The sequence below is a fragment of the Electrona antarctica genome (genome assembly GCF_951216825.1).
Source record: "Electrona antarctica genome assembly, chromosome: 21".
Taxonomy (NCBI): Eukaryota; Metazoa; Chordata; class Actinopteri; order Myctophiformes; family Myctophidae; genus Electrona; species Electrona antarctica.
In genome coordinates this window covers 8,134,325-8,161,065 of record NC_136802.1, presented here as the reverse complement: position 1 = coordinate 8,161,065, position 26,741 = coordinate 8,134,325, and the positions used below count along the sequence as shown (strand labels likewise).

The 26,741-nt window shown below is 44.7% G+C and overlaps 2 protein-coding genes across 3 annotated transcripts in view; one reads left to right on the top strand and one right to left on the bottom strand.

Annotated features, from left to right (window-relative positions):
• Positions 1-12,381, bottom strand: part of gal3st3 (galactose-3-O-sulfotransferase 3) — a 64,630-nt gene extending 52,249 nt beyond the window's left edge. For both annotated transcript variants that reach the window (XR_013788579.1, XM_079490414.1), the window contains exon 1: positions 11,890-12,381. The gene's annotated coding sequence lies outside the window, so the exon portion shown is untranslated. The remainder of the gene's footprint in view (positions 1-11,889) is intronic.
• The window catches only part of ccs (copper chaperone for superoxide dismutase), a 109,797-nt gene that overhangs the window by 57,029 nt on the left and 26,027 nt on the right, over positions 1-26,741 (top strand). The window lies entirely within an intron of this gene.

Below are 26,741 nucleotides of genomic sequence, written 5' to 3'. Positions count from 1 at the left end.
CCTTGCTTCCCGCACCAGATTTGTGTGTGTGTGTGTGTGTGTGTGTGTGTGTGTGTGTGTGTGTGTGTGTGTGTGTGTGTGTGTGTGTGTGTGTGTGTGTGTGTGTGTGTGTGTGTGTGTGTGTGTGTGTGTGTGTGTGTGTGTGTGTGTGTGTGTGTGTGTGTGTGTGTGTGTGTGTGGTGTTGTACAATCTGTGTGTGTGTGTGTGCGTGCGTGCCTCAGAGGGGAGAAGCCGGGGTGTTGTATTTTGTTTGATGTAGTCGCTGCTATAGGATTTGTCTCCCCTTCATATACACTCAGGGTTCATGGGAATACAGCACCACTGTGAGGCCTGGGGGGTACTGGAAATGAGGTTCCCCCCCACCCCCCCACCCCCTTATTCCCATCACCTGCTTAACCCATTTAGACCTGAGGACGATTCTACAAGAATGTCTTCTAAATCCCTGTTTCTATGTCAGTGGTTCTCAAACATTTTCATTTCAAGGACCTCCAAGATTATATGTAATCAGCCGCCGACCCCCATTTGAAAATATGTAGTTCCAGGGACCTCCCCCCAAGAAGCAAAGATTTGAGTTAAAAACGTTCGCTCTGAAAGAATATATTCAAATATTTGGGCCACATTTTCACGAATTTTCAAAAATAGCAGACCTACAAGCTCGTAGTGCGGCACTCGGTGCCGCGCTATGAGCTTGTAGATCTGCTATTTTTCAACAGCTAAAGCATAACATAATGCTTGAAACACCAAAAGGGGTTCCCGTTCTGAATGGGAACCCCAACAAGCAAACTGCAGCAACCTGATTGGATCACTGAGTCCACATAGAGAACTTACTGTGAAACAGGAGGAAATGCAAGCCAGAAAATCACACCTTTGTGAAGTGAGTGCCTTTGGAGTCTAGCACAGTTTTTTACTTACTAGAATTTTGTCCTGAGTGTATAACTTAGAGTATATATGAATAGAGACGGCACCCGAGTTCTCCTTCCATCCACTTGCATTAAGTTGCTCAGAAGCGCATGAGGCGATTTCACTCCTCCTTCCGGTTAGGAACAGAGTGCATTCTGGGATTGATTGGGCCAAAGACATGAACGCGCTGCCATTGCACTGAAACCGCGTTCACGTGTCATCATGAACGTGCGCAATGATAGTCAACGGACCAGTGCGTTCATGTTCTTGGCCCAGTGCTGCAATACCAAATTCGGCCACTATGTCCATTGGACCTCAGGGTTTCCTCCGGGTGCCGTCTCTATTCATATATATATATATATGTATACAGGGTTCGATGAGATCAGATCAACAAGTTGCTCCTTTACACCTGACAGGGGGGGGAGTTTCCCTGGTTGGACGTAGCGCGTGGAAGGAACATGTTATTCCAACCAGTTCCTTTCCCCTCCATCAGGCGCCCCGGCTGGCCAGGGGGAGGCAGTTTAGAGACCAGGGTTCACTCACTTCCATACGAATCAAGATGAAGGATTGAGCTTTAAAACTTTTAACAGGGTACCCAAACACAGTGCCGAGAGCACCCAGAGATCATCCCACTGCATTGTTTGCACTAGACAAATAAACTAGCCGGGCAGCTTCATAACAGAATAACAGATTTTAGTGCACGCTTGATCAAACTCGAACCGCTGTCCAACATCATTAGATTCTGCACCAGTACAAAATACATCCACACACAGTCACATTTTAACCACTTTCAACCTAACATCGCTGTTTTTTTATAGCTTAAAGGAGAATTCCACTAGAAGGCTTTCTTACCTTTATTTGTAGTTGTTACGTCCCCACCAAAGAGGTCCAGGTGTTATTTTGTGCAAAAGCGCATTATTGGCTATTTGGCCACACACACACACACACACACACACACACACACACACACACACACACACACACACACACACACACACACACACACACACACACACACACACACACACACACACACACACACACAGTGTCCAGTGTGTCCAATTACTGCCCAGGCTGGTATTCCTAAACATAACCTCAGTAAACTATGCCTAAAACGCTCAAACCTAACATTATTCCTAACCTTATATAGAACCTCAGCAAAACGGTGCCAAAACCCTAACTCTATTCCGTAAAGCGTAACAACCAGTTAAACTATGCCTAACCCTAAACTTATTTTGAACCTTATTCTCAGTGAAACAAATACAAGTTGGCACAGGAAATATAATGTATTGTAAATAATGTATTGTAAATGTAATAGTGTATTGTCGTAAATAATGTATTGTAAATGTGTGAATAATCCCTTAAGGCGTAAAGGAAGGGCTGTGAAAGGCAGCCAGACACGGAAATAAAATCATTCATTCATACAAGAACACAAGAACCGCCCAGTGAGTGGTTTGGCGTGAGGTCGTCATGGGGAAAAAAGATTAGGGCGAGCGTGTTTTAAGATGAGCATTCCGGTTACCCCTATGGTTGTGGCTGGCAACTATTTAACACACACACACACACACACACACACACACACACACACACACACACACACACACACACACACACACACACACACACACACACACACACAAAGCCAGACAACGAGGCACACCTTCACACCTCTCCACACACACTTAATTACATGCGCAAACACAAACACATGCATGTGTAGTACATACAGAGCACACACACGTGCACACACACACACGTGCGTGCGCTCTGCGCCAGTCTTGAAACGTGAGTCCAGTGCTTACCCAGCACAGCAGCCACACAGGACCAGTTACCCTCGCTGCTCGATCACATTTCAGGGTGTGACAAAAGGTGTTTCTGTGCCCATCCTAGCTGGCTGCATGTTAATGTGGTGATCACACCACATAATGGAGCACTGTCTGTCACCCCCCCGCCCGCCCCCCACGTGCTGAATTAACATTTTTAGTTAACACTCAGAGATTTACTGATTAGCATCCTTGGCTTAGGACATGTGCCCTCCTCCCCCCTCTCCCCTCCACTCCACTCCACTCCACACCAAACGCACACACGGGTATTACACCCCAAAACCACACCAAAGGGTCGGGTCGGGTCGGGACGGTTTCACACCAATGCAACTCATTGAGTTTCAAACTCAACCTTAAAAACCCTGTCTCGTCTCGAGCTGACCCTTTGGTGCGGTTTGGACTTAACTCTCCACCCTGTGATAATGGACAAAACGAAGGCTTCAATAACCCGTAAAGGCCGGTTTGTACTTAGTTGCGTGCTGGAGTCAGGTATACCCGATAGACTGGAACTCACCTATGCTTTCTATTGGCATAATTATAGACAGCTCCCGGCAGGACCCGCCAGGAGTAACGACACACAGCTGCATGACATGAGACTAATTAATTAGAGCGACAGAGAGAGAGGACTGTGTGTGTGTGTATGCGTGTGTGCGTCAATTTAACAAAGGTGCAGACGATCAGAAATCAGCAGAGAGTGAACGACGTTGGCGCTACTGTATGCCATATTGAAGTGGACTCGGTCCCAGACTTTTTTTTTCTCCCTGGAAATAAAAACATCTGGGTTTCCGAGGCTAGGTATACCCGGACATACTACAAGATCATAACGGGCCGGGGCGTTGTGAGCTTGACATTTAACCCGTTTTGGGCGGAAACCCCCTTTGGTGATAGTTAGGGTTAGATCTACAAGCTCATAGCGCGCCACCAAGTGGCGCGCTACGAGCTTGTAGGTCTGCTATTTTTGAAAAATCGAAGAACGACTGACATAGAAACATAGCTTTTTCAGAAAACTGTCAGGATGTAGAAGACATTTTTAGAATCTGATCTCAGGTCAAAATGGGTTAAAATTTAAAACCCAGAGTTAAATGAACTCAGGTTTTTACTGTGCGTGAGAAATGACAGCGCTCGTCTTTTTGCTGCCGGCCGTTTCCACTTTCCACAACAACAATGGCAGGTTGTGACTTTGTGGCACGGAGGACAAATTGACGGGTAGTGGTGTGTGTGTGCATGAGGGTGACGGCCTAGGGCTTATTGGGGCCTGCATTCAGTGGACTGTTACTTTGTGGCGCAGGCGGGGAAAACGTTTTCGTTCCACTTGTCAATGTCCAGAAGGAAGGAGCCAGACTCTCCTCCAGCATGCATGGTCAGTGGTCTGATCGGGATTAACCCATTTTGGCCTGACCTCGAAATTAAAAAAAAAGTCTTTTTTAAAATGTATTTTTTCTGAAATACCTCATGTTTCTGTATCAGTGGTTCTCAATATTTCATGTCAAGGACCCCAACAATTATATGTAATTGGCCACCGAACCCCATCTGAAAATATGTTGTTCCAGGGACCATCCCCCGGAAGGAAAGATTTGAGTTAAAAACGTTGGCTCTGAAAGAATATATATTCAAAGATTTGTGCCGTATTTTCACGATTTTTCAAAAATAGCAGACCTACAAGCTTGTAGCGCGCCACTCGGTGGCGCGCTATGAGCTTGTAGATCTGCTATTTTTCAATAGCTAAAGCATAACATAATGCTAACACCAAAAGGGGTTCCCGCCCAAAACGGATTAAAAAGAAACGGTTTGTTCTGTGGGAGATTACGCGGGGGAAAGCTGTGTGTCTGGCATGGACGGGCAGCACCAACCATATAAAGAAGTACAGCAAAACCCACAGCAAAGAAGTGCTGGTTGTAACTACACAACTATATGTGGGTTTGTAGTGTTCTACACCAGTGGTTCTGGTTCACAGCCTGTTGTGGATCAGAGCCCACTTGAAAGTATCTCCAAAGCCTTTGCGGCACCACTTGTTTGTGTTTCTGGATTGGATCTGTGTGTGTGTGTGTGTGTGTGTGTGTGTGTGTGTGTGTGTGTGTGTGTGTGTGTGTGTGTGTGTGTGTGTGTGTGTGTGTGTGTGTGTGTGTGTGTGTGTGTGTGTTAAATAGTTGCCAGCCACAACCATAGGGGTAACCTTAAAACACGCTCGCCCTAATCTTGTTCCCCTGAAGACCTCACGCCAAACCACTCACTGGACGGTTCTTGTGTTCTTGTATGAATGAATGATTTTGTTTCCGTGTCTGGCTGCCTTTCACAGCCCTTCCCTTACTTACGCCTTACGGGATTATTCACACATTTACAATACATAATTTACAATACATTATATTTCCTGTGCCAACTTCTCTGCCAATTTGTTTCACTGAGAATAAGGTTCAAAATAAGTTTAAGGGTTAGGCATAGTTTAACCCATTTAGACCTGAGATCAGATTCTAAAAATGTCTTCTACATCCTGAAATAGCAGATCTACAAGCTCGTAGCGCGCCACTCGGTGGCACGCTATGAGCTTGTAGATCTGCTATTTTTCAATAGCTAAAGCATAACATAATGCTAACACCAAAAGGGGTTCCCGCCCAAAATGGGTTAACTGGTTGTTACGCTTACGGAATAGGGTTAGGGCACCGTTTTACTGAGGTTATAATTAAGGTTAGGAATAATGTTAGGTTTGACCGTTTTTGGGCATAGTTTACTGAGGTTATGTTTAGGAATACCAGCCTGGGCAGTAATTGGACACACTGTGTGTGTGTGTGTGTGTGTGTGTGTGTGTGTGTGTGTGTGTGTGTGTGTGTGTGTGTGTGTGTGTGTGTGTGTGTGTGTGTGTGTGTGTGTGTGTGTGTGTGTGTGTGTGTGTGTGTGTGTGTGTGCGCGCACGCGCGTTAACACCGGGCATTAACCTCACTTTGACATTGCAAAAGCAGACTGCAACACACACACACACACACACTTTCCCCTCGCTCCTCGGGCCATGATCTACGAGGCCGGCCACGACGAAGTACATTTTTTATCACTTGAGTTCTCATCGCACCACAAGGTCAAGGCCAGCAGTCGTGACCAGTGACCACACAGTCAAAGCCATTAGCGTGAGATACTACTACTACTACTACTACTACTACTACTACTACTACTACTACTACTACTACTACATACACTCAGGGGCCAATAATACACCCAGCCAGGATGTCTTGTACTGTCAGTCTTTGTACTGATTGCAAAGGTCTCGTTGCTGTTGTTGGTGGTGTATGTAGTCCCCCGTGACATGTGTGTGTGAGCCTGCCACGTGCTTTAACCCATTCTGGGCGGGAACATCTTTTGGTGTTTCAAGCATTATGTTCTACTTTAGCTATTGAAAAATATCAGATCTACAAGCTCGTAGCGCGGCACCGAGTGCCGCGCTACGAACTTGTAGGTCTGATATTTTTTGAAAAATCATGAAAATGTTGTGCAAATCTTTGAATATATATATTCTTTCAGAGCCTATGTTTTTAACTCAAATCTTTGCTTCTGCAGGGCGGGTCCCTGGAACAACATATTTTCAGATGAGAGATGAGATGAGATGAGATATAGTTTATTATCCCACAAGGGGAAATTCGTCTTGGGCAAAGTGCAGTAGTACAGGAACGTTTTTAAAACACAGACAAACAATACACAAAGCAGCATTGCACGGGGGTCGTCGGCGGCCAATTAGATATATTTTTGGGGGTCCTTGACATGAAAATGTTTGAGACCGACTGACATAGAAACATGGGGTTTTTCAGAAAACTGTCAGGATTTTAGAAGACATTTGTAGAATCGTCCTCAGGCCTTAATGGGTTAACGTTGCATGTCAGTAGGTCTCCGCGGCGCTAATGTTACCGAGACCCACTCGATGTGAGTCACATGTGCAGAAGACTGGGCTAGAAACTAGCCCGATCTAAGACGCTCACAGTGCGTCATGCGTCACGACACATGGGCATCATACAGACAGTGGCACTTTTATTCCACGATGATCAGAGCATTAGATATGCTACGGATCATAATTAGTTTTCGTTTTGAAACGCAGAGAGAGTGCGTAATTGTTTGTAAGTATGTTCATTCCACAGTGATTTCAAGCTATAATCAGCCGGCCATGTAACACACAGTGAAGAATAATTCTAGTTCTTTAAGTGCGGAGTATTGTATTTACTTGGACCAGTGCAACTGTCACAGTGTTCAAACTAGCAAAATGTTATTTATTTCTAAGTGAAGATTTTCCAATGTGTGCCACAACACAGCATGGGTAAAAAAACAACAACCTCAAAACGTATCAAGAATTTGTTTCATTTATTTCTCATACAATAAAACAGCAAGAAGAAGGGGTAGAAAATGTGACTTTGCTAGTGAGATTAAAATATTATTTGTAATGATTGAAGAACTCATGAAATAAATACCTCCAATTTAACGTCTTGGTTCCAGGAACCAATATGTAGTGGTAGGGGGTTTGTCTTTGACCCTGTGGCTATAGAGAGCTGTGGTATACGTATTACGTACATCTGTCTCTCCAAGGACACCGTCTAACTGTTGGATATAAAACCTAAGTGGGTGGTTTGTTAGACTCTAACAAACCACCCACTTAGGTTTTATATCAAAGTTTAACACGGTATTAATTAGGGTTGGGAAATTGGAGCTGGTGGTCCAATATGATTATTATTATGATGAACCTTCAGTACGTTGTTGCTGAAACCTTGTATCTCCATAGTTGACTTTTTATGGGGTTTTTTTGGTTAATTAAACCCATTAAGACCTGAGTACAGATTCTACAAATGATTTTTTTGTGGCTTTTGCCTTTATTTTATATTTTTTTGTGGAGGGACAGACAGTAGGCTGACAGGAAATGGGGAGAGAGATGGGGGGGACATGCAGTAAGGGCCGTCGGGATCGGGAGTCGAACCCGCGGCACACTGCCAGACTCGGACTACCAGCCAAGGTGCCTGGACCGCTGAGCCACGGTCCCAGGCCCAAATTACTTCTAAATAATGACAGTTTTCTGAAAAACATCTGTTTTTATGTCAGTGGTTCTCAGACTATTTCATGTCAAGGACCCCAAACATTATATGTAATTGGTTGCCGACCCCCAACTGAACATATGTTGTTCCAGGGACACCCCCCCCCCCCCAAGGCAGCAGTTGTCGTTTTCAAAGGCCTCGTTCAATGAACAGTGATGGACTTCAGTGTAACACGGTCATGCATTGAGTCTAGTCAGCACACACTTTGTCATATGACTGACTGTCTCAAGGAGTATATGGGGTGTGTGTGTGTGTGTGTGTGTGTGTGTATGTGTGTGGCTGTGTGTGTGTGTGTGTGTGTGTGCACGCGCGCTTGCATTCATTGTTATTCGCTGCAGTGTTCCAACAGGGTTCATTCCCATTCATCACTTTTGTCTTGTGGCTTTCATGTGGACACACACACACACACACACACACACACACACACACACACACACACACGCACAACACACACACACACACACACACACAGCACAAGAACTAACCCGGGAGCTTTGCAGGTCTGTACCTACTGTAATCATTTAGTTACAACCACCACCCACTGGTTGCCATTTGCCAAGTCTGCTTGTTTCCCGCCAATGTTGGCTTTTTTCCCCCCCAGAGTTGCATTTTTTTTCTCCACGTTTTTCGGGCTTGTTTTAAACATTCTGTGGCTTGTTTCGAAAATCGAACAAGCCAACATTTCTTTGATGTACACTATATACTATAAATACCCATAGGTTTGGGGGAGTGTGAATCACATTGAGTGACAGAATTGTGTGTAATAGTACAATAAATCACCAAAACATTCATAATTATAGTAGACATACACACTGCCACCACCCTTGTGTGTTCTAACCTACTTGCTGAAGACGAGAGAGAGAAAAGGTAGACAGACAGACAGACAGACAGACAGACAGACGGCTTGACAGAGAGAAGCACGGATATAGACAGACTGACAGTGACACCAACAGAGATTCAGAGAGAGCTACAGCAGAGAGAGAGAGAGAGAGAGAGAGAGACGGGCAATATATATTAGAGCATCTTAAATTGTAGGGGGCATTGAAGGCATGCAGAGAACGAAAGAAAAAGATGTGAGTATGTGAGTTAGAGAGAGAGAGAGAGAGAGAGACAGTAGGACAGGTGCAGACAGACAGACGGTGACGCAGACAATCTGAAATGAATGGACATCCAGAAAAAGAAAAGGGAACAGCGGTATAGAGAGAAAGAGCCGCAAACACAGTCAGTGACACATAAGAGCAGCAGGAGGAGGAGAGAGATGGAGATCTATGGACAGACAGACAGACAGACAGACAGACAGACAGACAGAGAGCATATAAATACATGGACACACATAACATACACTAGAACACGAGTACACCCCCCAAACACCTCACCTCACGAGAACACCTGACCTCAAACGGCTTAGTGTTCTGATGATTGATGATGATTCTAAATACGACTGACTTTTGACACTTGAAAAGTGTTATACCGGCGATTAAACATGACATGTTCTCCTGTTTATACTGTGACCCGTTTAAATGGTGTTACAAATAAGTGAACCTAAACCCTTGGCGTGTGAGAGACAGAGAGAGAGAGGGAGAGAGAGAGAGACACGCAGAGAGAGGGAGAGAGAGAGACACGCAGAGAGAGGGAGAGAGACACGCAGAGAGAGGGAGGGAGGGAGAGAGAGAGAGAGAGAGAGAGAGAGAGAGAGAGAGAGAGAGAGAGAGAGAGAGAGAGAGAGAGAGAGAGAGAGAGAGAGAGAGAGAGAGAGAGAGAGAGAGAGAGAGAGAGAGAGAGAGAGAGAGGACATGCAGAGAGAGAGAGACAGAGAGAGGGAGAGAGAGAGAGAGGGAGAGAGAGGCTAAAAGATAAGATTAGCTTGTCCTCTTTAGTCAGTGTCCAGAGTATGCTCCTCAAGGTAGGTTACATCAGGGGACAGATTTAGTTCCAGGTTTGAATTACCAAGAAGCCACATCTTTTTTTACTCTGCTTTATTTTACATTTTCATCTCATGTATCTCTGTTTAGATCCAAGTAGTTGAACCTTTAAGCTTATTGTCATATCAATAAATATAAAAGCTGCAGACGTTGCTACTTGCAATGACACTGTATATGACATCAGGCACGTGCACACATAGACAGCAAAGGGGGCTTCAGCCCCTGCCCTTTTACCCGTCTGTAAAACAACTGCCCTTTTCGTCTGTAAAACAACTGCCCTTTTACCCGTCTGTAAAACAACTGCCCTTTTACCCGTCTGTAAAACAACTGCCCTTTTACCAGTCTGTAAAACAACTGCCCTTTTCCTCTGTAAAACAACTGCCCTTTTTGTCTGTAAAACAACTGCCCTTTCCAGACCACGGATGCAGTATTTTCTATATGTGAAAGAAATGCAAATGCCTCTCCTTTCCATGCCACGCCGCCGGGAAGGCAGCGCGATGCGTTGTGAGCTTGTAGTTCTGCTATTTTCGCCCCAAAAGTGCCCTTTTGGGGAATTTCAGCCCCTGCCCCTCGAGCACTCTCTGCACGTCCCTGTATGACATGACATCCGATAAGCCATGAACTCAACTCACTGCAACAACAAATAAATACACGACTAGCCTATACAGTACGAAATGCTGCATAGATAATGATATCCCCTGGCAATTCAATCAACTAATGGACACCGAGTCAAATCAGGCAAAAATCACACTGTCAAAACTTGAAGCATATAATTTATATCATTATCATCATGACATGGTCTGTATACCAACTGGACCCTAATATTGATGAGAGTGATTCTTCTTGCATTAATAATGGACTACATGGTGAACCAAAGTGGTGTACAGTACAGTGCTGCCGCTAATATCTTGGCAGCCCTACCACAGCAATTAATCTTTTGCACAAAGGATTATTTAATTTGCAAGAGAGGTGTTTTATCATTCTGATGTGATTGATCAATCATCCCCAAAAATTAAAATAACAGTGCTTCTCAACCTGTGGGTCGCAACTGCATAACTGTACATTCCAAGTGCTTATCAGGGTGGGGGGGGGCGGTCCCCATGTTTATTTTAATTTTATTTATTTTAATTTGGGGGGGGGGGGGGGGGGGGGGGGGGGGGGGTCACAGCTTGAAAGGGTACACTGCCCCAATTAAACCCCCCGAGGAGCTACGCCCCTCACAGAGAGACATCACAATAAACAACTTAAAGATGCGTTATATAGGCTAATGTATGTTATTATAATTCGCTAATAGCAGATCTACAAGCTCACGATTAAAGGCATGCGGCATATTGTGAGCTTTAAGTTTAAGTTCCAAGTTTATTGGTCCTTTCAAATAAACACCTTATAGTTATACAATGTATTCCGTTTTTGTGTTGACCAAAAGGGAGTGTTGGCAGAAGCCTCAGCTTATAATGCCTGTCCCTCTAACATTCAAATAACTATAAGGTATGAAAATAAGGTATGAAAATGAGCTTGTAATGATTGACTATTTTCAGCGAAGCCGTTTGGTTGGTGTATTAGAATATGTATTCGTAGGAATGGGGGTCAAAAGAGCACACCAAGTAGGCTACACTACAAGTTGTAACTCTGCTCCATTTGACTAAAGAACAGAGAGTGCATGGTTGGTTTGGTTGGAGTCTTGGAGACAACGGAGTGTCTTGTCACAACAACCGCCCCGGGGAGTGTGTGTGTGTTGACGGCCAGCGACACACAGCAGCAGTCAATAATGTCATAACTCAGATTCAGCTCCCTCCAATGCCCCCATAAAGCATCATCCAAAAAACACACAAACAACGTCTATCATATCAGCCCCGCATGCACACAATCACATCCTAACACCGTTTGCATATAGTTGAATTATAATTCCACTGTTAGGTTCTTTATATAGCTTTGCCTACGTATGATTCATGATGACTATTTGATTTGATGCACCATGTTTTTTTTGTTCTTGTTTACTGTAAATCGCTCTGGATTAAGAAGAGCGTCTACTAAATGCCTATAAATTGTGAAGGGATGGATGCTGTGCGTGCAGCGACTCTCTCTTCGCGCTGCACGGAACGGGGATCTATTCGTTCATGATGACAAAAGAACCGGCGGCGATAGATGATGATGGTGATAGTCATGGAGTCACCGGCGTTACATACCTTTGTCATGTCACTGCATACATGGAGCGATGGTGGCGGTTGCGTGTTAGGCTATGCTGCGGTGCGGTGGTCCCATGCACGGACGGACGGGTCTCTCCACCATGCACCGTGCGGGGTGGGTGGGCTGCGGGGCAGAGAGAGACAGTGTCCCCCCCTCTGCTCTCTCCCCTCTTCTGTCTTCTTCCTCGCGGACCACCGACCCGACCGGCCGGTGCCTGTGTTGTGTGTGACCGTTAGAGTCAAAGAAAGCTCTATAGCGGTGGACTGGAGTGGTCCCTGAGTGAGGGGGTCCCTCTTCTCTTCTTGTGGTGGTGATGATGTGACTGATGTGATGAATGTTGTGTGGTGTTGTGTCGCAGTCAGTCAGTCAGCGAGGCGGCAGGCAGGTCACTGCTGCAAGGCAGAGGCAGTGCTGGTGACTCGATGTCGGTCGCCGCGACGCGCACAAATAATAAACGAGATTCATCTCTCTCTCTCTCGCTCTCTCTCTCTCTCTCTCTCACAGTGCGCGCGTACCTGTAGTGTGCACGTGACGTGACTGACTCGCGGCGCGGATCGTATCGTATTGACCATCAAAAGCGCACGCCATGCACGCACGCACACAACACAAACATTCATAAAAGGCTGCTATACACGCCCACAATGAAGGCAGCAGCCTACCCCCCCCCCTCCAATGCACGGCCCCACCCCCACGCCACACGACCCCGCCCCCAAGCGCACAGTCATTACACGCACGCACAATTTACAAATAACCCCGCACAGTGCGCAATACTGCGCACACACTATTTCAAAAAGAGCCGTGTGTGTGTGTGTGTGTGTGTGTGTGTGTGTGTGTGTGTGTGTGTGTGTGTGTGTGTGTGTGTGTGTGTGTGTGTGTGTGTGTGTGTGTGTGTGTGTGTGTGTGTGTGTGTGTGTGTGTGTGTGTGCGTGTGTGTACGTGTGCGTGCGTGCTAATCATTGTGTGTATTCCGTTTACATTGTGTGTATTTGTTTTGATTGTAGCCTGTATATTGTTCCACTTTTTGCTTTGGCATAAACGTATATGTTTTCACATGCCAATAAAGCCCATTTAATTGAATTGAATTGTGTGTGTGAGAGAGAGAGAGAACGCGCGCGTGTGTTTTGATTGATTGAATACTTTAAGAGTTTTGACATTGACAGTGCTGTAAAATAGCCACACTGATAGGGTGACCATGATGTCCCTCTTTGCGTGGGACAGTCCCTAATTTCCAAGACTTTTCAGGCGTCCTACAAATTGAGACCCTGTCCCACATTTTGACATTTCAGTTGTACATTTCTCTCTTTTCCTGCAAGATGTGTTTTTAAGCCTGTTAATATGAGAAATATCCCCTATAGGCTACAGTACCAATTCGGTCATATGCACCTATGACCAAATTTAGCATTAAAAAAAAAAAGTGGCACACCAGAGCGGTTTAATAACAAAACGATAGAAAAAGTGCCCTTCTGGGCACAGGTCTCCACCAGGAGGATAGGAGTGTGTGTGATGTTTGGAAAAATATTTAGGAGTAATATAAACATGTTTATTTGTTTTTTTTTTGTGTGCGTGTGTGTGTGTGTGTGTGTGTGTGTGTGTGTGTGTGTGTGTGTGTGTGTGTGTGTGTGTGTGTGTGTGTGTGTGTGTGTGTGTGTGTGTGTGTGTGTGTGTGTGTGTGTGTGTGTGTGTGACGCGACTTGGCCTGTTGTAGCGCCACCATGAGGCTGATTTGAAAACTGTCAAGTGGCATTTCTTCCTCAGCCTAGTAGTGGGAATAGGCATGCACAGTTTCACCGCAATCGGACGCTGCGTTGAGGAGTTGTGGCGATTTGTACAAAACGGGCTACTCCTGAAAACTTTAGAAGCCAATCGTAGCCAATCAGGATGGATAATTATGAGAAATCAAACAAATCACATGATCACATGACTATGGAGAGCATGTGTACCGATTTGCGTGAAATTTGGATGAAATCTGAAGGAGTAATATTAGAAAATGTGTTTTACATATGTTGGCCTCCTGGTGGCGCTATAAAGAGCAGATGTGAAAAATTCCAGGCAAAGGTTTTTCCTGGGCCTCTAGGGAGTGTGCATACATGGTTTTACACAGATGGGTGCAGTTATAGGTAAAAACACAAATCGGCCAGTTATAGCGCCACCATGAGGCTGAGTTGAAAATATTCAAGTGGCATTTCTTCCTCGGCCTAGTGGGAATGTGCGTGCAAGATTTCACGGATGTGTTCATGATTTGCAGCATTTTGTTTGAAACGGAGCACTCCTGCGAACTTTGGCAGCCAATCGTAGCCAATCAGGATGGAGTCTGAAAAATCTGAAAGACCCGTTTCGTTGAATGGCTCTAGAGAGACTGTGTACCAATTTGCGTAATGTTTGGACAAAATCTGTAGGTGTACTGTCAAAACATTTGTTTTGCACAAAGCGGCCTCCTGGTGGCGCTATAACAGGCCAATGTGAAAAGTTTGGAGCAGAGGTTCAGCTCTGGCATCCAGGGAGTGTGTGTGCAGAGTATGGCTGCGATCAAGCCAACGGTGCCAGAGATTAGCTGTTCACAGACGGACGGACGGACGGACACACGGACGGACGGACGGACGGACACACGGACGGACGGACGGAGTGCAAAACATACTCTCTCCCCATGCCTTCGCCCTGGTGGAGACAATAATTAGGCCAATAATTATGACATCAAGGCATTTAATAGCAACTTAAGTAATTAGATGCTATTCCCGTCCTGTCCCACTTGTCCCACACAAGCAATACTTCTGTCCCTCAAATGAACAGTTTGGATCTGGTCACCCATACACACTGAGCAGTCGATAGTTGAAATGATGATGATGTTGATCCACATAGAAATGTCTTGGCTCCACAGTAGAGCGTGGATTTCTGGACCCACTGAAAAACCTGCCATTCATTCATTTACAAAAATATTTATATAAATTATTTTAAGCCTATAGTATAGAATCAAGCCAGGATCAGGATATCCTGGTGAACCATGACCACAAAACGTTTGATTATGTGGAGAAAGAAAATGAAAACTGCTACACCAAAGGGTATGCCTATATTTATTAAATGTATATCATATAATGAATTATATTATTGGCTGGATTCTATAGGCTTAAAAGAATTGATATCAATGTTTCTCTATATGGGAAAAATGAATGAAGGTGTCTGTCAGCACAATCAAGCCCCATTGACACCCCTTTGGTGTCAAAAAAACCTAGGTGTACTTTTTGATCACCAAATGAGTTTTGAACCACATGTAAAAAAGGTTGTCCAAACATGTTTTTTCCATTGAGAAACATTGCCAAAATTAAGACCACAAGACCTGGAAAAACGTTAGCCTGGCTAATAAGCCAGACCGAATCAGCCGTTGGCAAAAAAATATTGCCTGCCGGCGGATTACGGTCTGGAGAGGCTCAATTGTACGCCCATTTCCTACACCAGAGAACTGGTGTGGCCAATCGGGACACGGTATGCAATATGGGCGGGCTTTGGTACAGTGACGTTCAATGCTTGAGACCTTTGACTGACAGTAGCTCTGACCAATTGCGTCAAAGAGAAAATGTTTGAACCCGCCCCCCGGGAAACAAGATCCATACACAGCATCTCCAGACTCAAATACCACACGACAGTGTGATTTGAGTCTGGCTTATTAGCCAGGCTAGAAAAACGTATCCATGCTTTTATTTCGTCCCGCCTGGACTATTGTAATTCCTTGTTTACAACATTGAGTCGCTCCTCTATACACCGCCTCCAACTTGTGCAGAATGCGGCTGCTAGACTGTTAACCAATACACAAAGAAGGTCACACATTACTCCTGTGCTTGCGGCCTTGCACTGGCTACCAATCGACTCCAGAATTCAATTTAAAATTGCATCTCTCCATGGGCTGGGCCCAATTTATTTAAGTGAACTGGTGCACCCCTAGGTAAATATGAGACACCTTAGGTCTTCAGACAAAGGTCTTCTCATTATCCCCACCACTAAGCTGCGAACCAAAGGAGATCGAGCTTACTCATTTGTTGCACCTACGCTGTGGAATGACTTACCACTCTACTTGAGAAATGCAGTGTCTGTTGACATCTTTAAGAAGCTACTAAAAACTCATTTGTACCACAAACATTTTGGTTTGCTCCAGTGATTGCTTCAATCTTTTGTTGATTTCTATGTACTGTTCTATTTTTTATCTATTTCTAGGTACTGTCTATTGCTGCTCTGTTAAAAAAGACCTTGTAAATCTTCTTGTATCTGGTGAACAGGACTGCCCTGTCACACAGTGATGTCATATCAATATTTGCGTGTGTATTAATTCCACTATCAGCTGTCGCCCACTCCAGATTGTCAATTATACCAAAAGGGAAATAAGATTAAATGGGAAAACAACACGACAACAACCTTGCCCTTAAAGATGAGGATAAACATACACTCTCACCCTATGAGATAAATGGACAACAACAGAATCCTAATCACGGAACGTGATTAAAGTCGAAAACAGGATTCATACCATCGGACGCCCATGACATGCCTGATGACATCTTACACTGATGGGACCTTTCAACCTATTGAAATGTGACAGCTGAATCCTAATCAATGACATGTTTTTCAGTATGTTTGTGCAAAATGATATGATGACATTCAGAGCACTTCTCTCTCCTCTATTTCTTTACATTTGTACACGCTCTGAATCTGAAGAAAAACTAAAGTAATCTGAGAAATACTTTAAGAGCTTGTGTCTTGTGTCAAAAAATCCTTTCAGGTTTTTTAAAATACTCTAAGTTCATCTTTTGGGTTTTGATACTTTGTGTTCTCACTTTTCCAGTGAAGTCTTATAAGGTCGAGGTATTTGGTATTTTCATAGCCTCAGCTATAAATCTAACAACCTTGTAACAACTGTTTTGAAAAGGCACATAAATAAAAATAAAATAAATTACCTTACCCTTATAACATATACACACACACACACACACACACACACACACACACACACACACACACACACACACACACACACACACACACACACACACACACACTCATTCACACATTCACAAGAGGACATGCATGCACAGGACAATTAACAGAGCATTTTCTCGGATCTTGTGGCAGACAATAGATACGTTTCAAATGATGAACCGTGGAGTGTTCGGCTCCAGTGATTTAACGAAGTCCTGCTCTAGTTGCTTCCACATCACATCCGTATTGTTCTGTAGTCTGTACCACATGGGGGTCATTTGGAAGGGGCCAGGGTCCGTCGGATGGACATGGGGTGATCTGGAAGGGGCCAGGGCCCGTCAGATGGACATGGGGGTCATTTGGAAGGGGCCAGGGCCCGTCGGATGGACATGGGGGTCATATGGAAGGGGCCAGGGCCTGTCGGATGGACATGGGGGTCATTTGGAAGGGGCCAGGGCCCGTCGGATGGACATGGGGGTGATCTGGAAGGGGCCAGGGCCCGTCGGATGGACATGGGGGTGATCTGGAAGGGGCCAGGGGCCGTTGGGGAGGAACAATAGAGCTATGGATGCTTGATTATAGGCACCACTGGGTGTCTTCATTTCATCGATCCCTGTGATGATCCGTGCGGTTTTATTCGAAGCTTGCTAAACACATCCAAGGTATTATATACAGTAATAGAAGTATATTGTTTTACTTAAAGATGGAGTGCCGTGATCTTTGTATTTTTTCCAGTTCTTCATGTGTTTATGAGGTGACAGCACTTCATTAGAGGAAGAAATAGAGTCTGCAACACTGGTAGGAAAAAAACTCAGCTCCACTGATTTATTGATTCAACGTTTCGATCACTGGGATCTTCCTGAAGAAGATCCCAGTGACCGAACTGCCATTTGTCCTGCAGCACCTGGGCTAGAGTGGAGGTGCATGCTCTATTACCTCTGTTAGCACTTCATTAGACCCCTTGGTGTGGTTGTGATGTGCAATGATGTCTTCCCTTTGTATTGAGGGTTTCTTCCTGGAGGCTGAAACGATGTGACACTACAATTGCCCATTTGCAGACCGTGGCCATGTTTCCAGCAGAGTTTGGAAGCACTTGTTTTCAGTAAAGCAAGCTGCCTCTTGCATTATGTGCTAATTCAAAACAGGTGGTACGCAGGGCAGTTGAGTGATATCTAACGAGCACTTCCAAACTCCAGCACTTAGAAAAAGAATCACCTGCAAGGACATAAAGTAGCTCCTAACATGTCTACAGTGGATTTTTATGAAACAAACACTTTGAGGATAGAAAGAGAATAATTCAAGCTTTCCGTACAGCTGCAATGTTGGTAAGTTGACGTTGTTTAATACAATCAGATAGGACTTTTCTGTTTGGATGAATGGGCTGCCAATGGAAGTTGCACCTAGGTAGCACCTTGCCATTAACTAAGATGGCCGCGGTTTGCATATGGAGAATATCATCCCCTCCCCTAACCCCCCTAACCCCCTGGCCAAAATATACACGGCTGAAGTGGTATAGTGTGTTTTGTAGTAATAATCAAAATCCGCAACGTAACTAACAAGTAACTCAAGTTTTCTAAATGATTTAGTCAGTGGATCAGTAAATGTACAATGTTTGGATCTGAGATGTAGTGGAGTAGAAGTAAAATGATTGAAAATTGGAAATACTCCAGTAAAAGTAAAAATAAATACCTAATTTTTTTTACTTAAGTAGAGTACTTGAGTAAATGTACTTAGTTACTTTCCACCACTGATCCTGCAGCTTGCTAAACACATAATGATAGCCCAACTGCCCTTCGGCTGTTTGTGGGTCAGCACTATTTCACCCCTAGCTGGCTCTCTTGCAGCGTAATTGCTGAATAGGCGATTTGTTGCTAATTAAATGTTTTATGATTGATTAGGTGTTGTTCCTCAAGACGCCCCCCCCCCCCCCCCCCCCCCCACAGGGGCAATTTTGATTAATTTGAATCGTCCTCACGTAAATTCCTAAGATATTCAAGGCAATGCACTCAATATATTCTTGTCAACAGAATTCAGCTCGATGTGGTCATCTGTCAAAAACTAATTTGGGAAAAAAATGAAGAAAAAAATACCTCTGTTGTAATTAAGTAGGCCTATACAGTCCTCTGTTGTGACCCAGAAATCTATTAAAGTGGTGGCTGGTCATACAGTCTTCTTTAACCCATTCTGGGCGGGAACCCCTTTTGGTGTTTTAAGCATTATGTTATACTTTAGCTATTGAAAAAATAGCAGATCTACAAACTCATGTCATAGCTCCGAGTGCCGCGCTATGACAGCCAGCCGACATGCATATGTGCATTGCTTTGCATTGCAATTTGCATTGAAATAAACTACTGTCGTGTGTTGATAATGTGTCTGTCTTTGACAAAAGACAGGTAGGTGGTAACCATGCAGTAACCACTCCATTTAACTATGAAAGGAATACAGAGACAATTAACAGACAATGGATAGCCCACGTAATGATCGTCGTCATGTGATGATGGGCAATTGACATGCGTTTCTGAATGAATAACAGATGCAAGTTCAGGTTTATAGCACCGCCTTGGCAGTTATAAGAACCTGCCTCCTCTGCACATGCCCTCAGTCACAATCGGGACTCGGGGATGGTAGAGTTTTGTGCATGGTGTGCACGGCACACGGCAGTCTCCTTGCATTCTAATGACTGGGAACTGCCGCTCTATCTGCGAGGTAAAGACAGGGAATACATCTGATTCAAATAAGGTGTAACAGGCTGGGGTATACATTACATACACTGGTGCTTCCTTTCTCCACCGGAGGTCCTTAAAGCGAGATGAATGTTTGGCAGCTTGTGGTGGCACACTGACCCTATAAGCCAGCATTCTGTCTATCTCAGCCTTATTGGAGGAGGTGTTGTTGATGAGAAGAGGCTCAAAGTGCACATAACAGTTCTTTAGGCCACACTAAGCCACCACGCTTTTCTTGTTGTCGTTCCGAAACGATAAATAAGGCTATTCGTATATTCACCCACCTGGCATGAACTGTTGCCATCGTATCCATGTCATCATCCTCAGGCAGAAGAATCAGCCCGAGCTGATGGCATGGACTGATAAGCCCCCCCCCCCCCCCCCCCCACACACACACACACACACACACACACACACACACACACTGGCGAATTTCCATCTTACTACTGTGTTTGCTACATAGCACTCATTGAGGTTAAGTTGACATTTAGTAGCCAATTATATTCACTAGATTTACTATTCTTTATAATAATATTGTTGATCATTATTTTTTAATGTTTTCTCTTGGTTCTCTTCTCTTATGGGAAACCGAGAAGTCAGGGTCCAATTAACAGATAACGATGCATTGTCGCAGACTCCCACTCAACTCTCTCATGTCTCCCTTTCCTCAGTACCCCTCTCTCTCTCTCTCTTCTCTCTCTCTCTCTTCTCTCTCTCTCTCTCTCTCTCTCTCTCTCTCTCTCTCTCTCTCTCTCTCTCTCTCTCTCTCTCTCTCTCTCTCTCTCTCTCTCTCTTCTTTGGTATAGTGTTAGTTCGGAATTATGGGAGGTCGGACAAACATGCTTATACGTACATGAGTGTTTCGCCACTGAATCAAAGCATAAATCATGTATACAGCAATTACCATGATGTTTTTGTTCTTGCTTACTGTAAATCGCTCTGGATCAACTCAAGTGCCTAAATTGTAAATTGTAAATCATGACAATTAAATTGTCAGCACCCCCGTTTCTGTTTGCAGAGGCAGGTGGTCAGAGCCTCCTCCACCTCCTCCACAGTCCACGCTGTCCCCTGGACGACGCGCTCCACTTCACTTCACTCTCCTCCTCGTCGTTGGGCCTGTCTGTACGTGGCGGCTAATCAGCCCAGCCACAGAGTGCTGCCTGACTCGTCAACATCCCTGAGCCTCTGACCTCTGCAGTGTCCTTCATCCAGCCGGTCCATGATGCAAGCTAACCAGCATGGCACACAGACAGAGTGCACTCTCTCTCTCTCTCTATGCCAAACGGTGTGGCATTTATTGAGACCATGCACTGCCACGGACCCCCGTAACTCTGACAAATGGAACCAAATGGACCTGTGGTGAGGGTCTCTACATGTGTGTACGTCTGTAATTCACGTATAACTCGAGAACCGTTCACCCCACCGACTTCAAATTCGACACATGCGTTCCACCACACCCCCACAGGGAGTGCAGTGCCCGGTGTCGAGTCCGTCGGAATCGCCGGTTGTCCAGAACCAGCACAGTCAAAAAAGCCTCTGCCCAGGCCCCGGACCGGACAGGGCCCAAATCCAGATCACCCCTACATCTCCATAGATATATGGAGCTGGCCTCGACCTCGCCCTTTATTAGCCAATTGATCACACCTGATCACCCCCCCCCCCCCCCCCAACGGGCACTAGCTGTTCTAGTTTAGTTTCATTTGCACACTGTCAGAGTTACAGAGCTGTATATAAGAGAGTCCATTTGCTTCATAAATATCAATCATTCTGCCCTGCAGGGAATCCCTGAAAGCCCTCTCAATAAGGACGGCCATGTCACGCGGCGCCCACTTACGGTGTGTGTGTGCGGGGACGTAGCTGACCATTAAGGTTGCCCTACTCGTAGGATATTTGTGCTGCTCTCCCTGCCGACGAGAGCGCTGCATTTCCTCATTCAGATCGGCTATTTTCGCCTTTTGCGAGGACGCACACACGGCGGCTCGTTATTACACGAGAAAAAATTGTTATTATGAGGGTCGGCGTGGCACTTTTTGGCACATTTTGTTTGCCCCCCTCGGTGTGTTGCCCTACTCGCAGTGCGTATTGTGCGTATATGTAGTGACGGCACTGTGTGTGTGCCGCTGTTGTACGACGCTGTAGGCTTTACTCTTACCTCTGCTGTGCCCTTGTTGCCACCAGCAGGTACGTGTTCTCTCTCTCTCTCTCTCTCTCTCTCTGTAATCCCTTATAGCCAAGCGGACAGACTGAATCATTAAACCTCTGCGTTGTTTGTTGTTATAACTTCAATCTGGGACAGCATCTGTGTCGTTTCACTGTAGACGTGCACATGAATACAGAATATAATGGAATGTCTTGTCATTTCACTGTAGACGAATACATGAATACAGAATATAATGGAATGTCTTGTCATTTCACTGTAGACGTGCATGAATACAGAATATAATGGAATGTCTTGTCATTTCACTGTAGACGTGCATGAATACAGAATATAATGGAATGTCTTGTCATTTCACTGTAGACGTGCATGAATACAGAATATAATGGAATGTCTTGTCATTTCACTGTAGACGTTCACATGAATACAGAATATAATGGAATGTCTTGTCGTTTCACTGTAGATGTGCATGAATACAGAATATAATGGAATGTCTTGTCATTTCACTGTAGACGTGCATGAATACAGAATATAATGGAATGTCTTGTCATTTCACTGTAGACGTGCATGAATACAGAATATAATGGAATGTCTTGTCATTTCACTGTAGACGTGCAACATGAATACAGAATATAATGGAATGTCTTGTCATTTCACTGTAGACGTGCAACATGAATACAGAATATAATGGAATGTCTTGTCATTTCACTGTAGACGTGCACATGAATACAGAATATAATGGAATGTCTTGTCATTTCACTGTAGACGTGCAACATGAATACAGAATATAATGGAATGTCTTGTCATTTCACTGTAGATGTGCACATGAATACAGAATATAATGGAATGCAGTGGCGTACACAGACATTTAGAGGGGCAGGTGCTCAAGTGAAAAAGGGCACCGGCCGGTTGCCTAACTCAATGGCTGCCAAGGATTTTCATGATGTCCTGGACTGCCAAGGACGTGTTTTTCGTGTTTTTTAACATTTTGATTTATTTTTTTTAAATGTAAAAAATAAATAAATATATATATATATATATGGTGGCGGTCTGGGACTTTTGGCGCCCCCTGGTGGCGGTGAATAATAGTGTGAGACTTATAGATTTTGGGGCATAAATAATATATTAGAAGCTTTTTGATCAAGAATTGATCAATGTCACCATGGTCCACATAAAAAAGAAAAAAAAAGGTTATTTTTTTCCCAAAACGGCACATTGCTGTCCAGAGGGCAAGGGCAGGTGGCGCTCTAGCACCCCCTAGTGTCTATCTGTGCACGCCACTGATGGAATGTCTTGGAGCTCATCTCCCAGGGTCAGCATTTAAAATAGACAGAACATACATCCTATACAATTCTAAATCCTATAGCATTAATATTGCTAAAAAAAACTAAACCCAGTGCAATTCATCCACCATGATTCAGTTCATCTGTCATGATTCAGCTCACAGGTTTCCTATATACAGTATATATGTAATATTAAAGTCTTTCAGAAAACTGTTTAACTTAGTTTAACTGTATATGGTGCAGCCTATACAGCACAACAGGTTGCATCACATCACATCCGTAATAATGCCAGAGCAAGGCCACCTGATTCCGTCGCCAAGTTACCCTATGCAAACACAATTAATTGTATTGTGCATTGTACTGTCTGTACAATGCAAAATAATAGCTTAATGCCTTCAAACAGCTATAGTTACAACATTTTAAGCCAAACAATTGGCATACAATCTCTACAATCAACATACTGCTCAGCAACGCGTTTCTACTGCACGAAGGACTCTTCCTCGGGCAGCAATATGTGGCACGTGTTGATTGATTGATTGAAGTTTTCTGAAAAACCATATGTTTCTATGTCAGTAGTTCTCAAACTTTTTCATGTCAAGGACCCCCAAAATGATATGTATTTGGCCGCGGACCCCCATCTCAAAATATGTTGTTTCAGTGACCCCTAGAAGCAAAGTTATGAGTTAAAAACGTTTGCTCTGAAAGAATATATATTCAAAGATTTGCGCCACATTTTCACGATTTTTCAAAAATAGCAGACCTACAAGCCCATAGCGCGGCACTCGGTGCCGCACTATGAGCTTGTAGATCTGCTATTTTTCAATAGCTAAGTCAATACTAAAACTGTTGCTTTGTGGACGATCCATGATTAAGCACTACACTTGTTTACAACAGGGTCCACCATGTTCAATTCATCAGAACATTTAGAGACGTACAAATATACCCTGCGGGCTCGTATAAGCCTCAGGGAGATGAACGCCCCCTGCCCTGCATAGTTCCGGGTCACCCTTGGGCAAGGTGCATCACCCGTACGCCTCCCCCATCAGGGTTACGAGCCTGCTGCCTTGTAGTGAGGCCCGGAAAGGTCAAAGGCTAAGGGACATCCCCTGACAAGAAAAGGGTGACTGAAGGAGTTGCGCCCTCAGATGCACTAAAGCAAACGACAAGATTAATGATGTCACGACTCAATAGCACCAGGGTTAAAGCCCCTGTCCCCCCCAGGCCTTCTAAGTCCACTGTGGTCCCTGCCACAAAGTATGATGAACTGGTCCGAAATCCGGATGGAAGGATCAGCTCTGATTTGGACAAAGAAGACCTGGAAAGAAGATTCATTCGTCGCATGACCCCCTGCAATATCAGCACCTTCAATGTTCGGACAATCAACCATGTCTCAAAGAAAGAAGAACTCTTCCACCATGCCCTCCAATATAACATCGATGTGATCTGTCTGCAGGAGCACCGAACCCATCATACTGAAGTTCTGATGCAGGAAAAGATTGGCGCCTACTTACTTGTAACAGCCTCAGCAGAGAAGAACACCATCAATGCTACAGTGAGGGGCGTTGGCTTTCTCCTGTCCCCCAGAGCTCAGAAAGCATGCCACAATATTAATAAGATCAATGAGCGCATTGTGGTTCTCACACTATTAGGCAACCCACAAACAACTGTCATCTGTTGCTATAGTCCCACCAATGAGGAGAGGTATACAACTGATACCGAGAACTTCTACAAAGTGCTATCAACTACTGTGGCTGCTGTTCCTGCACACAACTTGCTGATCATAGGAGGTGACTTCAATGCCCAGCTGGGCCCTGAGAAGGCCAGATTCACCTACCATAAACCCACTAACAAGAATGGCCGATTCCTGACTGACTTCATGGAACAGTGGAATCTCATTGCTGGAAACACAAGGTTTCAGAACCGCCTGAACAGACTGTGGACACATAGGTCTCCTCGCGGATACCTATCACAGCTAGACTACATCCTTGTTCGGAGGAAGTGGCAAAACACCATCAAAAACTGTCGTGCCTACACATCATTCACAAGTGTGGGCTCAGATCATAAGATAGTTTCTGGTACTTTTAAAATAAGCTACAGGCAAAGCAAACCACCAACCAAAGACCCCATGAAACAAATAGACTGGAAGAAAGTGTCATCAGTCAACACATTAAACCAGGAATTTACAATAGCAGTCCATAACAGATACTCTGCTCTTATTGACCAACTGGACGACCCAACTGACATCAGCTCAAAGTATGACAAGCTTGTAGATGCAACCCGGGAAATTGCCCTTGACAGCCTTCCCAGACAGAAGAAAAAGTCACATCTGATCTCCAACAGTGGTAAAGTGCTGGAGGCAAGAAGGGTACTGAAGAGTGTGGCCAACTCTCATAGAGCTCGTCCCACAAGGGGATCTGAACTCAGACTAGATGCTGCCAAGACTGCACTCAAAGATGCCTACACCAGAGAGCTTGAAGAACAGCTCCTAGCTAAAACCAAGGAACTGGAAAAGGCTCACATTGGACGGCGACATGGCGCAGCCTGGGAAGCTCTAAGGGAGATAACAAACAAAAAGGCCTCTCCAATTATAAAGATTAGCGGAGACACCACTCAAGAAAGACTTAACAAATGGTTTGATCACTTCAGCACTCTTCTTGGAACTCCTGACCAACAATCGGTTGACTTGAATGACCCTTTCTACAACAGAAGGGTGAGTGAAAGGTTACCCATTGATACCAACCTGTTTACCATGGAGGAACTCCAATCAGTCCTGAAGAACCTCAACAAGGAAAAAACGCCAGGACCTGATAATATTCCAGCCTTCCTATGGAAGCACGAGCTCTTCCACAATCAGCTGTTGGAATTCTGCAACGGAACACTCAAGGGTAGGAAGCCCAAAGCATTCTCCAAGTCCTGCATTATACCACTACCAAAGACCGGTGATCTACAACAACCAAACAACTACAGGGGCATCACTTTATCTGCCATTGCCTCAAAAGTCTACAACTCTCTTCTTCTGAACAGGATCACTCCACACGTTGACCCGATTCTTCGAAGGAACCAAAATGGGTTCCGGAAGAAAAGATCCACCCTTCCACAGATTCTGGCAATAAGGCGAATCATTGAGGAACTCAAGATTTCAAAGAGGAGAGGCACCATCATATTTGTAGACTTCTCAAAGGCTTTTGACAGTGTGAACAGAGCAGCCATGATGCACATCCTCCATAACTATGGAATTCCTGAGCAGATTGTTGAAGCCATTGCTATAATGTACAAAAATCCCACCAGCTTCGTTCAGAGCCACGATGGTCCAACAAAAGAATTCAAGACTACAGCTGGAATTCTCCAAGGTGACACACTTGCACCTTTCCTGTTTGTCATCGTAGTGGACTAATACTATGCTCTGCGACAATCAGTGGACAAAATCAGAGACAAAGGCCTCATGGTTGGAAGGAGATCTGGTCGTCGGAGCGAGAAATACCTGACTGACCTCGACTATGCGGATGATGTCGCCCTGACTGCAGAGCACATACAATCTGCTCAGACGCTGCTCATCTCATTTGAAGAAGCCGCTGTCAAAGTAGGACTCAAATTAAATGCCAAGAAAACGGAGTGCATGCTTATGAATGAGGACCCTACCCATCCAAGTATTACATCAATGGATGGATCACACATTAAGGAAGTCGAGGACTTTAAATATCTGGGTTCATATGTGGCTGACAGCAGAAAGG